The sequence below is a fragment of the Ranitomeya imitator genome, chromosome 1 (genome assembly GCF_032444005.1).
Source record: "Ranitomeya imitator isolate aRanImi1 chromosome 1, aRanImi1.pri, whole genome shotgun sequence".
Taxonomy (NCBI): domain Eukaryota; kingdom Metazoa; phylum Chordata; class Amphibia; order Anura; family Dendrobatidae; genus Ranitomeya; species Ranitomeya imitator.
Genome location: NC_091282.1, coordinates 1,062,736,390 through 1,062,751,992, shown reverse-complemented (window position 1 = coordinate 1,062,751,992; position 15,603 = coordinate 1,062,736,390). Strand labels below are relative to the sequence as shown.

General features: G+C 41.6%; 1 protein-coding gene across 4 annotated transcripts in view; it reads left to right on the top strand.

The window, feature by feature from the left end:
* The window catches only part of FSTL5 (follistatin like 5), a 1,350,822-nt gene that overhangs the window by 26,051 nt on the left and 1,309,168 nt on the right, over positions 1 to 15,603 (top strand). For 2 of the 4 annotated variants that reach the window (XM_069744172.1, XM_069744170.1), the window contains exon 2: positions 8,276 to 8,374. The exons of the other annotated variants lie outside the window; for them this stretch is intronic. The gene's annotated coding sequence lies outside the window, so the exon portion shown is untranslated. The remainder of the gene's footprint in view (positions 1 to 8,275; positions 8,375 to 15,603) is intronic. 4 annotated transcript variants of the gene reach the window in all.

The following is a 15,603-nucleotide window of genomic DNA, read 5'->3' as shown; positions in this document are numbered from 1 at the left end:
CGAAGTCTCCCTAAGCTAGAAGATCGTTGGGTACAGCCGGGACCAGCTGCTTCGAAAGCATCACCAAACCAGGGATTCAAGCTTCAGGAGGCTAATTTGCATATTCCAGGTGCCTTCTGGGAGAAGCGAAGTCTCCCTAAGCTAGAAGATCGTTGGGTACAGCCGGGACCAGCTGCTTCGAAAGCATCACCAAACCAGGGATTCAAGCTTCAGGAGGCTAATTTGCATATTCCAGGTGCCTTCTGGGAGAAGCGAAGTCTCCCTAAGCTAGAAGATCGTTGGGTACAGCCGGGACCAGCTGCTTCGAAAGCATCACCAAACCAGGGATTCAAGCTTCAGGAGGCTAATTTGCATATTCCAGGTGCCTTCTGGGAGAAGCGAAGTCTCCCTAAGCTAGAAGATCGTTGGGTACAGCCGGGACCAGCTGCTTCGAAAGCATCAGAATTTTTGCCTGTAGGACATTATTGCAAGAGAGCTTGGCTGAGTAGATTACACAAGAAGGAAAACACACAGCAAGTCAGCAGGATCTAGGAGCAACATGGCAGATGTGACAACCTACATGGTGAGCTGCAGCATGTGCTACATGTTCACAGATCGACCAGAAGAAGAATCCAATTTCACCTGTCAGAAGTGTAGACTAGTGGCCCTTTTAGAAGAAAAGGTGCGGGGTCTGGAAGAAAGAATAGCAACTTTGAAACTCATCAAAGAGAATGAAGACTTTCTAGACAGAACAGAAGCATCTCTACTGGTCACAGAAGGTGCAAAAAGTGTCAGAGAACCTCCAAAAGCAGATGAGTGGAAGCATGTGACCAAAAGAAGCAAGAAGACCATGGAGAAATCACCAACCACACAACTGAAGAACCGATATCAAATCTTTGTAGAGGATGAAGATGGCACACCTAAGAATGAAGCAATACCAGCAAGCAAAAAAGAAAAGGGCACACAGCAACAAGTGACAGCAAAAAGTACAGCCAAGAAGCAACGAAGAGTGGTGGTGGTGGGAGACTCACTACTGAGAGGCACCGAAGCAGCCATCTGCAGACCGGACATAACTGCAAGAGAAGTATGCTGCCTTCCAGGTGCGATGATCAAGGATGTGACCGATAGGATACCAAAGCTCTTCAGCTCCAAGGACGTCCACCCATTTCTTCTGATACATGTTGGCACCAATGACACGGCAAGGAAGGACCTACCGACAATCTGCAAGGACTTTGAAGAGTTGGGGAAGAAAGTAAAGGAACTGGATGCACAGGTAGTTTTTTCTTCTATCCTTCCAGTAGACGGGCATGGCACCAGGAGATGGAACAGGATCCTTGATGCAAACAACTGGCTAAGACGATGGTGCAGACAACAAGGATTTGGATTCCTGGACCACGGTGTGAATTACTGGTATGATGGACTCCTCGCCAGAGACGGACTACACCTCAACAAACCTGGGAAACACACATTCGCCAGAAGACTCGCTACATTCATCAGGAGGGCGTTAAACTAGAAGAAGAGGGGACGGGAAGAAAAACATTAGACTCGAACAAAGACGACCCAGGAAAACATACTCAGAAGGGAGGTAAGAACATTTCTAAAACAATCCACAGTGAGGAGATTGGAACAAAACAAAATCCTCTAAACTGCATGCTCGCAAACGCCAGAAGCCTGACAAACAAGATGGAAGAACTAGAAGCAGAAATATCTACAGGTAACTTTGACATAGTGGGAATAACCGAGACATGGTTAGATGAAAGCTATGACTGGGCAGTTAACTTACAGGGTTACAGTCTGTTTAGAAAGGATCGTAAAAATCGGAGAGGAGGAGGGGTTTGTCTCTATGTAAAGTCTTGTCTAAAGTCCACTTTAAGGGAGGATATTAGCGAAGGGAATGAGGATGTCGAGTCCATATGGGTTGAAATTCATGGAGGGAAAAATGGTAACAAAATTCTCATTGGGGTCTGTTACAAACCCCCAAATATAACAGAAAGCATGGAAAGTCTACTTCTAAAGCAGATAGATGAAGCTGCAACCCATAATGAGGTCCTGGTTATGGGGGACTTTAACTACCCGGATATTAACTGGGAAACAGAAACCTGTGAAACCCATAAAGGCAACAGGTTTCTGCTAATAACCAAGAAAAATTATCTTTCACAATTGGTGCAGAATCCAACCAGAGGAGCAGCACTTTTAGACCTAATACTATCTAATAGACCTGACAGAATAACAAATCTGCAGGTGGTTGGGCATTTAGGAAATAGCGACCACAATATTGTGCAGTTTCACCTGTCTTTCACTAGGGGGACTTGTCAGGGAGTCACAAAAACATTGAACTTTGGGAAGGCAAAGTTTGAACAGCTTAGAGATGCCCTTAATCTGGTAGACTGGGACAATATCCTCAGAAATGAGAATACAGATAATAAATGGGAAATGTTTAAGAACATCCTAAATAGGCAGTGTAAGCGGTTTATACCTTGTGGGAATAAAAGGACTAGAAATAGGAAAAACCCAATGTGGCTAAACAAAGAAGTAAGACAGGCAATTAACAGTAAAAAGAAAGCATTTGCACTACTAAAGCAGGATGGCACCATTGAAGCTCTAAAAAACTATAGGGAGAAAAATACTTTATCTAAAAAACTAATTAAAGCTGCCAAAAAGGAAACAGAGAAGCACATTGCTAAGGAGAGTAAAACTAATCCCAAACTGTTCTTCAACTATATCAATAGTAAAAGAATAAAAACTGAAAATGTAGGCCCCTTAAAAAATAGTGAGGAAAGAATGGTTGTAGATGACGAGGAAAAAGCTAACATATTAAACACCTTCTTCTCCACGGTATTCACAGTGGAAAATGAAATGCTAGGTGAAATCCCAAGAAACAATGAAAACCCTATATTAAGGGTCACCAATCTAACCCAAGAAGAGGTGCGAAACCGGCTAAATAAGATTAAAATAGATAAATCTCCGGGTCCGGATGGCATACACCCACGAGTACTAAGAGAACTAAGTAATGTAATAGATAAACCATTATTTCTTATTTTTAGTGACTCTATAGCGACAGGGTCTGTTCCGCAGGACTGGCGCATAGCAAATGTGGTGCCAATATTCAAAAAGGGCTCTAAAAGTGAACCTGGAAATTATAGGCCAGTAAGTCTAACCTCTATTGTTGGTAAAATATTTGAAGGGTTTCTGAGGGATGTTATTCTGGATTATCTCAATGAGAATAACTGTTTAACTCCATATCAGCATGGGTTTATGAGAAATCGCTCTTGTCAAACCAATCTAATCAGTTTTTATGAAGAGGTAAGCTATAGACTGGACCACGGTGAGTCATTGGACGTGGTATATCTCGATTTTTCCAAAGCGTTTGATACCGTGCCGCACAAGAGGTTGGTACACAAAATGAGAATGCTTGGTCTGGGGGAAAATGTGTGTAAATGGGTTAGTAACTGGCTTAGTGATAGAAAGCAGAGGGTGGTTATAAATGGTATAGTCTCTAACTGGGTCGCTGTGACCAGTGGGGTACCGCAGGGGTCAGTATTGGGACCTGTTCTCTTCAACATATTCATTAATGATCTGGTAGAAGGTTTACACAGTAAAATATCGATATTTGCAGATGATACAAAACTATGTAATGCAGTTAATACAAGAGAAGATAGTATTCTGCTACAGATGGATCTGGATAAGTTGGAAACTTGGGCTGAAAGGTGGCAGATGAGGTTTAACAATGATAAATGTAAGGTTATACACATGGGAAGAGGGAATCAATATCACCATTACACACTGAACGGGAAACCACTGGGTAAATCTGACAGGGAGAAGGACTTGGGGATCCTAGTTAATGATAAACTTACCTGGAGCAGCCAGTGCCAGGCAGCAGCTGCCAAGGCAAACAGGATCATGGGGTGCATTAAAAGAGGTCTGGATACACATGATGAGAGCATTATACTGCCTCTGTACAAATCCCTAGTTAGACCGCACATGGAGTACTGTGTCCAGTTTTGGGCACCGGTGCTCAGGAAGGATATAATGGAACTAGAGAGAGTACAAAGGAGGGCAACAAAATTAATAAAGGGGATGGGAGAACTACAATACCCAGATAGATTAGCGAAATTAGGATTATTTAGTCTAGAAAAAAGACGACTGAGGGGCGATCTAATAACCATGTATAAGTATATAAGAGGACAATACAAATATCTCGCTGAGGATCTGTTTATACCAAGGAAGGTGACGGGCACAAGGGGGCATTCTTTGCGTCTGGAGGAGAGAAGGTTTTTCCACCAACATAGAAGAGGATTCTTTACTGTTAGGGCAGTGAGAATCTGGAATTGCTTGCCTGAGGAGGTGGTGATGGCAAACTCAGTCGAGGGGTTCAAGAGAGGCCTGGATGTCTTCCTGGAGCAGAACAATATTGTATCATACAATTATTAGGTTCTGTAGAAGGACGTAGATCTGGGGATTTATTATGATGGAATATAGGCTGAACTGGATGGACAAATGTCTTTTTTCGGCCTTACTAACTATGTTACTATGTTACTATGTAATGTCACAAGCAATGCAGAAGTGCAGCATGAGGCAGACTAGCAGAATGGTCTGACAACGAAACCTGGACTGTGAGTAGAGGGCTGCGGAGGATGCATGTGAGTTACCACCATTGCAGCATGTTCCCTAAAAAAAAACTGTAAAAAATGTACACATCTTAAACAAATCCAGACACCCTAAATAAAAACACTGACACTGAAACAAACCTAAATGAATAAAGTATCTAGAATAAATACCATAGTAAACCCTAGAATACAGACTGTTTGGCTTTGCTATGTACCCCAAATAAATTACAGACCTTCAAATACTGATCCTATCACATTCCCTTAAAAAACTGAAAATATTTAGAGCCCTAACCCCATAAAGAAAAAAAACTATCACAGGTTAGAGACTGTTAGGTGTCGAGTTCCCGCCTCTGCACAGGGGGAATCTCGAACCATCTCCGCTGCGGTCTCCCATTCTTCTCCAGCCGCAGTGGAGTCTGCTCAGCGGAGACGTCGGTCCCAGCGTCTAGCTCAGGCTAATACTGTACAACTGGTTACTACTACCCTTCCAGGCTCTGTTCTTGTAGCCAGCAATGTTCAGCAGCGAGCAAGTCTTTCTGGGACTAAGTCCAGATTTTCCCTTTCTGAGCATGCCCACGGGATGACCTCCCATTGGAGGTCAGGGGTCACATGCTCAGATACTGCAGCAGATCCCATTGGTCCTTTATTGGAAGGCCCTGAAGGTGCTAAACTTCTGTGGCAGCTTCCCATTGGTCCTTTATTGGAAGGTCCTGAACGTGCTGCAGCTGTATAAGCTTCGCATGACCGCACGACCATGCGCTAGTATACAATTGTTATCGTGTGTGTGTTGATGAGTGCAAGTCGTTCCTTAAAAACCCATCCCTTGTGTATGACTGTTCACGTAAGGTGTATGGCTGCAATCTAGCACCCGGCTGAACTCACAGCTTTAACGCATGAAACAGCGTCTAACTGCTGTGACCGCCAGTGCAGCGCCGTGCACTATTAGAGTGCTTACTTTACCCAAGTCTGGGTGGTTTGTGGCATCCGCTAGTGTGGCACAGCATGCACTTCTGTGAATATTAGTTACCTCTGATACCCCAATTGTGGTGTCGATCACAAGAGGTCTACATTAACTCTAATCCTGTGTCCTGGGATAGAGTTCTGTGGTTACTTGCTTGCGCTCTCTGTGCGGTACCACCACCCTGTGACTTAACAGGAATCGCTTTCTTCATACAGGGTGAAGTTAACCCATGTGTGTATCCTCATTGTACCGCCATATAGTCCGTCATTACTTAGCAGCAGGTTCCATCTCTGCACGGTGGACCCCGGGCTGCGAGCGCACCTTATTGTATCTATTTAATTATTTGGTGTGTTCCGCTAGCCCTAACAGAGACCCTAAACAAATACAGACCCCAGACACTTGCACACAACAGCTCATTTTGCAGCTCCACTCTCTAATTTGAGGACCCGCACAACCTGTGCAGATTTTTCTAGAGTAACATTAGCTGCATATACCTGGGTTCATTGCAGTTTCATTAAAGGGACTCTGTCACCTGAATTTGGCGGGACTGGTTTTGGGTCATATGGGCGGAGTTTTCGGGTGTTTGATTCACCCTTTCCTTACCTGCTGGCTGCATGCTGGCTGCAATATTGGATTGAAGTTCATTCTCTGTCCTCCGTAGTACACGCCTGCGCAAGGCAAGATTGCTTTGCGCAGGCGTGTACTATGGAGGACAGAGAATGAACTTCAATCCAATATTGCAGCCAGCATGCAGCCAGCAGGTAAGGAAAGGGTGAATCAAACACCCGAAAACTCCGCCCATATGAACCAAAACCAGTCCCGCCAAATTCAGGTGACAGGTTCCCTTTAAAGTTCATTGCAAATAGGCAACAAAAATACAATGTAAAAATTAAGTACAATTCTTAAAATCCCTGTTGGTTCCCCCTCCAGTCTTTATTGCTAGACGGTACCCCAGAAGACCACCTTGCCTATCACTCACTCTGCCTAAAAATGACACATATTTATAAAGTAAATGCGCACGCAGGAGACATGTAAAAGTTGACTTGATCAACACGCTACATACTATAGTGTAGCCATATATCGGAACATAACTTGCAGTTTAACACAGCACAAACCATTGAGAGTGTTCGCAGAATCATATAATGAAGCATCATGTGTCAAGTTAGTGGCCGCTACATCTGTATTGATGTATAGAAAAACTTTAATTATATATATTAGTGTCTATTTTAATGTAATAGATTGCATAGTTATTATTCAGTATTCTCAAGAGCATTAAGACTATTGATGTAATGTTAAGTAATATAATTCTCATCAAGTTCCAGCAGGTGCAGACATCTGCTGTGTGTAAATGGATAGCCGGCAATAATCTGGAATTTAAGAACAGAGTGCAATGTATAAGAATAATCACTGCATCAACCCTGTTTGTTTCAAGCATGCAAAAGTGAGGATCTCCAAGCTCCCTGTAAAATGAATGAGCCATTTCTTCCCAGACACTATATACAGTAATTCATCTTCTGTTAAGTATACCGATGGAATTGAATTCTAATGATGATATGATTCTGGTGCTAGCCCCAACAGCTGAATATACCTTAGATGATCAAAAGTATTGGGACACCTGCTCATTACACCAAGAGGATTACCGTATTTTTCGGACTATAAGACGCACCGGACTATAAGGCGCACCCAGGTTTTAGAGGTGGAAAATAGGGAAAAAAAATATTTGAAGCTAAAAAATGTGTTAAAATATTTAATAACATAAATGACATACTATTATATGTGGTGTTATTATATATAATAGTATGTTATTATGTTGGAAGCTGTGGGACCAGTGCGGTGTCTGTAAAGCACTATATGAAGATGCTGGAGGGTGAGTATAAGAATGGGGGCACAGGGCTTATATTTAAAGCACCACTCCAGCACTGCAAAATAACACTGGAGTGCTGCTTTAAAATCCCATGGGAGAACTATAACTCCCAGCATGTCCTGCAGATCCTATGACATGCTGGGAGTTATAGTTCACCAAAGGAGTGGCAGAGTGATTTGGTGTGTTTTGTAAAGACTAACCTCTTAAATGTGGCAGCCAGCCACACTGTGGTGAGGTTAAAGCTGGAGCATCCCATGACTGCTTTCCTTTCCACAGCACAGCTTATGAGGAAGCTGCAGATTCTAGTGGAGACTGGAGAGCCTGAAGGACCTGTGATGATGTCAGGAAGAGGGAGGGCTCTGAGCTGCCATGTGATGCTCCAGCCCGCCCACTCCTGACATCATCACAGGTCCTCCTGCACAGCACTCAGCGTCCAGCCGAGGCATGGCAGGCAGGTATGCAGCCATCTCCTCTCTCCCTTGGCCCCTGTTGCTGCCTCCTCTCCCCCAGACACACAGACCTGCCCAGCTGCTGCAGGAATCAGCGCTGGAGAAGCCATGTGTGTCCCTGCTTAAGCATTTGCTGCTCCCGGCTCACCGCTAATGAATATTCACTGCACTTAATCATCGGGAGCACATGGTTTCTCTAGCACTGATTCTGGGCAGCAGGGACATCCTGAAGTGGGATAACAGTGCGATCCCACTCACTGCTGCCCCCCTCCCCACATGCTACATCCGTACCATAAGACGCACCCACACTTTCCTCCCAAGTTTGGAGGAAAAAAGTGCGTCTTATGGTCGGAAAAATACGGTATTTATGACATCTAAATCCATAGGCGTTAAAGTGTTTCTCTCATCTTCTTAGGTGGATATTGTCAGATACAGGGATGGACGATGGACACTGACAGCTTGAGGCCCTTTTGTAAGAAATTAGTCCGGGCCTCTCATTTTATGGAGACAAAGCGTAAGTTACATATCAACAGAAATAAATAGGAGTGATACGTCCAATTGTATAAAAAACTATAAATTTATTAATACTAATTACATTACATTACAGACTAGGATCAGGTAATGATGGCTGCTAATGTCCTAACACTCCAGTTTGTACTATGCTGCAAATAAAGTGCTTAGTGCACGGGAAGGCACAGGAGGGGAATATGATAAGGCCAATGTATCCCAAAGATTATTGTGAATGGGCGCAAAATCAATGGAGCCTTTTCCACCCCCATATTACAGTTGCTTACCCATGGTATAAGGAGTCCGGACATGTGCCACGCTGACACCGACGCGCCTTTCTTTCTCGAGGTGTGGACCATGCTGATATCAGTGAGCTCTTTAGAACAAGCCAAAGGAGCTGGATTTATACAACTGCCAGCATATACAACTTTACTGAATGTAAAACCTGAATTCAGTGATTAAAATATGTGTTCAATACTTTTGTCCTTATAGTGTATTTATGTACTTAGCAAAAAGAACAGTTATCACGGTCTATATGCAGGGCATTATACACATTTGGTGTATTATCTTTACTAATGCAAACTACTGTAATTGATATTTTATATAAATGGACAAAGAAATGTAATTTATAGGAAATGATGTATAATGCTGTAAGATGAAATAAATTAAGGTTGTCTGTTGTATCATATATCCACATCAATGACTTTAATGACTTGAGCTGTACTGCCAAGCACAGTCCATTGACAGATATGTGCACTGTTTCTACAAGGAAGAGGGCCTGTTTTTCCAATCTTGTCCAACCTGTCCAAGTTTGTCGCAGGGGCCTCAGCTGCGATGGGACCTGGAGTGCTTAGGGGCCCACCGAGCTCTGGGCATTCATGTCCTCCCTCGCCTCAATTCTAAGCGCACTCCTGGCATTTGAAATCTGTGTGCTGTTTTTTCCTGGTACGACGCGCGTCCACATAATTTCCGGTTCTGTGCAGTGTGGGGGAGTTTTGGGTGTAGTCGTCAGCTTCAGAACATGCAGTGCGCATGCTCCAGAGCCGACCAGTACACCCAATACACCCCACACTGCACAGGAACGGAAATGATGCGCTGCAGCATCATACCAGGAAGAAACAGCACACAGATTTCAAACACCGGGAGTGCGCTTAGAATCAGTGCGAGGCAGGACATGAACGCCCAGAGTGTCTGCACTTCCCATGACATCACCCTAATTAGCATAGGGATGTGTAAGTTATAAAATCATTTTTCTCAGCAATTACAGGACAGCATTAGGTCAGACAGAGAACATTAGGGCTGTACTAGGAAGCTGCAGGGACAAGTAGTCATAGGTTTGGGGGCATAAAGTAGGTGACAGGTTCCCTTTAAATGCTAAAGTGTATCATGTAATGTAATTATAGTTATTAAATATTGCACTATAAAACATTGCAACAAAACTATAGTGTGTGAAATGAATAGGGAAAATGTGAATATGAGTGGAAAATATTTTGGCATGGGGTGAGCCCCATTTGAATGTTCGCACCAGGGCCCATAACTTTGTAGTTACGCCACTGTAAATGGGGACTCATAGGTTACAGGTCATCAGATATATTAGCTTGGAAGTCACAGAAATACAGTGTAACCTTGAGAACTTAGGATCTCCACACATCCGGAGTTCCCACCAAGTTGGATTGTGATGCCAGGCACCCTGTCCTACAGTGAGCTATTGTGGATCTATGAGGGCTCCCCTCTAAAATTGACTAACCTACATAAATGTTACTCATTGGGCGTATCCTATGGGTCCTCGAATCATGAATAATAGTTAATGATTTAATAATAGATTTGTCTTCTTTTTTGTACATCCCATTATTCACCATTAAATTAGTACTAAGTATGAGTCTTGTATCACCATAAGTATTACTGTACATGGTTCATGAAGTTGTCTATTTTCAGTTGTCAGCGTCATTTGGATGATTTGAATGATTACATCAATTTTTGGCTGAACATTTTCCTAAAAGAGGAATTGCTCTACTTTTTGAAGTGTAACAAAAATGAGGACAGTAGACGTATGTGACATAGCACTGATAAGCCTGCACTTTGCTCTAATTACTATAGATGTAATAGCTGGAGCAAATGCATGTACATGTGTGCAACAGACGGATAGTCTTTATCTAGGTCAGGAGTGGGAGGAGGTTTGCATTAGACATTAGCTTTGCTCTAGTATCTTTTATAGAGTAAGGTTAACAGATTAGTCATTTAAATCAGTAGATATGTTGCATTGTGTTTTGGCTTGGTGCATGGTTTTCAGTGCGGACATATGTGGAGCATACAGAAATAAGAACTGTTTACTGATTAAAATGAATGGTCAATGACTTGTACTCATTGTCCTAATTAACAATAACTTTAAGACCTAAAAAAGTGTTCTAACTATGTCTATACCCAAAATCATGAGACTACCAGGGGATTTTAAGTGACTTACCTAAAGTGGCATTCTGTTGTGCCCTTGACAGAGGCATTAACTTCAATTTAGGCAAATAGTGTCCAAAAACTAAAGATGTGGATGATTGACCTTTTTTCTGGTAGTGCCTGTTTTTTTAGCTGAACACAATAGCATTGTAGACAATTCTATGTTTTTCTGTTTTCTCAAACTGATTTTTATATCGGACTGCTGTCTTACCCGATTACGTACAAGCGTTCAACTTCAGCATAGTGGCAGATAACAAAATATTCTTCAAGACCTGTAGGTCAAATTTGCGGTAAAAGCCTTTGTGACTTCCTTGATACAGTAAGTTATTCACCCACTAAGCAATGTTAACAGGTCTGACAATTCAGAGAATCTTCATTGCTGTTTCAAGTTTTCATTTTTGCATAATCAATGTTTTTGTTATGTGGTGTTCAAGACCCCCGAGGATATTTTTGTAACGTCTGCAAGATTGAACATTACAATATTAAGTACACTGGAGTACACTTTGTAGCATAGAAACTTTGCAGTGACTACTCCAGTCTCATGGAATAATTCAACGAATAGGTAATTACATTTCTAGTAGTCTTGTGAAAGATTGGATTACAATTTATAGAAAACAATTGTTCACAGGGTTTGCAGAATTCCAAGAAGTAAATTAATATAATTATCCGGCGTTTAAGAATACATTAAAGAAAAAGAGAAAAATAAACAAGAATAGATACATGATTGAAAAAAGAAAGGAAAACAAAATAGGTAAGTACCGTAGTTAAAAAGCAACAATAAATTAGAAGAAAAATAAGTAAGAATAGATTAATGATTGAAAAGTAAACAATGGGCAAAAAAAAGGAAAATAGTTGAAAAACAGCAAGAAATTATATAGTATGATTACATTTTGTCCACCTGCACCTATGTAGCTAAAAAACTGGAGTTACACTCTCATCCATTACTTCTGATCCATACTTTTAGCTATTAATAATAATAATCTTTATTTTTATATAGCGCTAACATATTACGCAGCGCTTTACATTTTGCACACATTATCATCACTGTCCCCAGCAGGGCTCACAATCTAAATTCCCTATCAGTATGTCTTTGGAATGTGGGAGGAAACCGGAGTGCCCGGAGGAAACACGGAGAGAACATACAAACTCTTTGCAGATGTTGTCCTTGGTGGGGTTTGAGCCCAGGACTCCAGCGCTGCAAGGCTGCTGTGCTAACCACTGCGCCACCGTGCTGCCCTGTCATTACAGTATGACTTGTACTGTTTTCTTCCATTAACAATATAAGAAATGTGTTCACTTGGTAGATAACTGCTTCCACAATTATTAGCTTTCCATACATAGGGTTTGATTCATCAAGATCAGCATTGCTCACGCCGGTCTTGATCAGGAAATGTGATGGAATTAGATGCTCCTGATTCAAGAAGAGACCTATTCATGAATCCGAAGCATTGGATGAGTGGTGTACACCTCTGTGTGTGCCTCACCACAAATCCTTCTTCAGTCTCTGCTGGAGTAAGATATGTGGCGTGGCAAATGACACCGCTCATCATGAATCTGACGAGGTCGCCAAAACCCCGTTCTGCCCCAGCTGTACATACTTTGTCGGAGCTGGACGAAAATCACACAAGAGCGCCAAAAGTTACAACATTTTAGTGCAGGCTTGAGTTGCACCAAAATTATGCAGCGTTTTACGTTAGCATAAAAGCTTTTATGAATTGGGCTCATATTTTTGTTTCCCTACGTGCTGCATGTTAGCACTAACTGCCCATGTAGCATTGCAAAGACTTACTGTATCTGAGATTGAGAAGGGCAGCCTCTGGAGTAGGGCAGATGCATTGGTGACATACCTTATTTATAATAGCAAAAATATCTGCCTAGAATTGTTTGTTAGCTAAAACATACCAATAATGGACAAAAAAAAACAATTTCTCTGCAATCTCTAACCTTTCTAACAAAGTTTAAAAAACTTTGGCGTAAGCGTAAAGGGGTTTTCCCACAAACAAAAGTTATTTTTAATTAACCTTCGTCAGGCTGCATAATTTTACAACGTTAACCGGCTGCAGAGGTACAATTGTACCTTCATATATATTTTATTGAAATTTGGCCAATATATTCTGGACCAAAACTGCAGAGATGTCATGAAATTTCAGCCCTCTATGGCTTTTCGAAAAAAAAAAAGTTATTGCAATTTTAAAACGGAATAGTTATAATTGTACCTACTCAGCCGGACGAAGGTTAATAGATTTTGGAATAATAATAAGTTCCACAATTGGATGTGTTAAAAAAATGTTCTTTTGTTGTGATAATCTTATACATTTGCCCCTGCTGTGTCCTGTGTAATGGATGTGTCTGACTATACAGGGACATTGTCTGATCTTACCACAGCTCCTGTGCAGGGGAGGATGGAAAAGAATTTACAGACATAACAGCAGGGGATCGCAGATGATTCTTTTTAGCTAACCCCACTAGACAGTCATCTAACCACATTCTTTTATGTAAGTGTATCTTTCTACTGCCATTCACATTCACTAAATGCATGTTTTAGGACCTACTACTGTTTTTCCATATATGACATCTTAGCTATAACCAGCATACCTGTATTCACTTTATGTGTAGTAGAAAGGTCTCCTTTTGGCGTTCTTGGTTTTCTCTGGAGAATAGGCAACAGTTGGGACGACAGTGAGGTAGATCTTTTATTTTACTTCTTATGTCATGCTTATGAGTGACATTTATAATATCTACTGTAAATATGAGCTTGAAGAATCACATGGAAGACATTTAATTGCAGGGTAGAGTTGTGAAAGGCATTTCTTGCAGTTTTTACATTCAGTTGTACGATTTTTTTTATGTTATTATTTCACAAGTTTGACGTTACTTTGATAATGTAGCAATAAATAAGACAAATCAGGACTCTTTATCAAAATTGTCCAACCATAAAACAGTCTTTGTTACTCATATTAGCAAATCAGAGCTCAGCTTTCACTGACCCAGAGCAGTTTAGAAAATTAAGTCTTCATTTAGACTTCCCGAATGCAAAAAAGGTTAGTGTCATCATCAGAGAGGGAACGGTATCCAGCAACAGATCTATTCATGAATAATTATTTAAAAACAAAAATCTTTAATGTATAACATGGTTAAAATTATGGTATAAAACCATTGGTTTAGAAAAAAGGCAAGTAACCTGGGAAACACATGGCCTTACGCGTTTCAAACCAACTGATTCGTAATCATACTTCAGCAATTTTCATCAGTGTGTCATCTTTTCCCATCAATATTTCAGCAGTAAATTTCACATATGAAAAAAATAATTGCCAAGCTTCTCTTATCCATAACAATGTTATTGACGGACAGCACACAGATTCCACACCGATGGCATCCGTGTACTGTCCGTGAGTTTCACAGACCCACAGACTTCTAAGAGTAATATTAATCCACGACTACAATCAAAAATGGACCTCTCCACAAAAAACACAGACATTTGAAAAGCTTGTTACTCGAGATTTCCCGAGCATGCTCGGGTGGTCTCCGAGTATTTGTGAGTGCTCAGAGATTTAGTTTCTGTCTCCATAGCTGCATGATTTGCGGCTGCTAGACAGCCTGAATACATGTGAGGATTTCCTAACAAACAGACAACCCCCACATGTACTCAGGTTAGCTAGCAGCCTCAAATCATGGAGCTACAGAGACAGAAATTAAATCTCTGAGCACATCCAAATACTAGGAGATCACCCTAGCATGCTTGGGTTTGCTGGCCAATCAAGCACAGTGATATTGTTGTTTTAAAACCAGGTATTGGTACTTTTGGCAGTGTGGACAGGTGCCAAGTCCTGCTGGAGAATGAAATTTCCATCTCCAAAAAGCTTGTCGGCAGAGAGAAGCATGAAGTGCTCTAAAATTTCCTGGTAGATGGCTGCACTGACTTTGGTCTTGCTAAAACACTGGACCTACTCCAGCAGATGACATGGCTCCCCAAATCATCACTGATTGTGTGCCTCTTCACTCTTTCTACAGACTCTGGGACCTTGATTTCCAAATGAAATGCAAAATTTACTTTCTTCTGTAAAACAAAACCTTGGACCACGGAGCAACATTCCAGTTTTCTCTCTCCTTTGCCCAGGCATGACGCTTCTGGCATTGTGTATTGGTCATGAGTGGCTTAACAATAGGAATGCGACACTTGTAGCCCATTTACTGGATACGTCTGTGTGTGGTGGCTCTTGAAGCAATGACTCCACCAGGAGGCCACTCCTTGTGAATCTCCCCCAAATTTTTGAATGGCTTTTTCTTAATCGTTTCAAGGCTGCCGTTATACCCACTGCTTGTGCAACTTTTTCTACCACACTTTTTCCTTCAACTCAACTTTCCATTAATATATGTGGATACAGCACTCTGTGATCAGCCAACTTCTTTAGCAATGACCTTTTGTAGCTTACCCTCCTTGTGGAATGTGTCAATGACTGTCTTCTGGACACCTGTCAAGTCAACAGTCTTCCCCATGATTTTGGAACCTACTGAAACAGAAAAAGGGACCTTTTAAATTCTAGGAAGCCTTTGCACGTGTTTTTGTTAATTATTCTAATTTACTGAGACATCGATTTTTGGATTTTCATTGGCTGTAAGCAATAATCATCAGCATTAACACCTTCCTGACCTTGGGATTTTCTGTTTCTCCGTGTTCGTTTTTCGCTCCCCTCCTTCCCAGAGCCATAACTTTTTTATTTTTTTATGGCCATGTGAGGGCTTATTTTTTGCGAAGCAAGTTGTGCTTTTGAACGCCATCATTGGTTT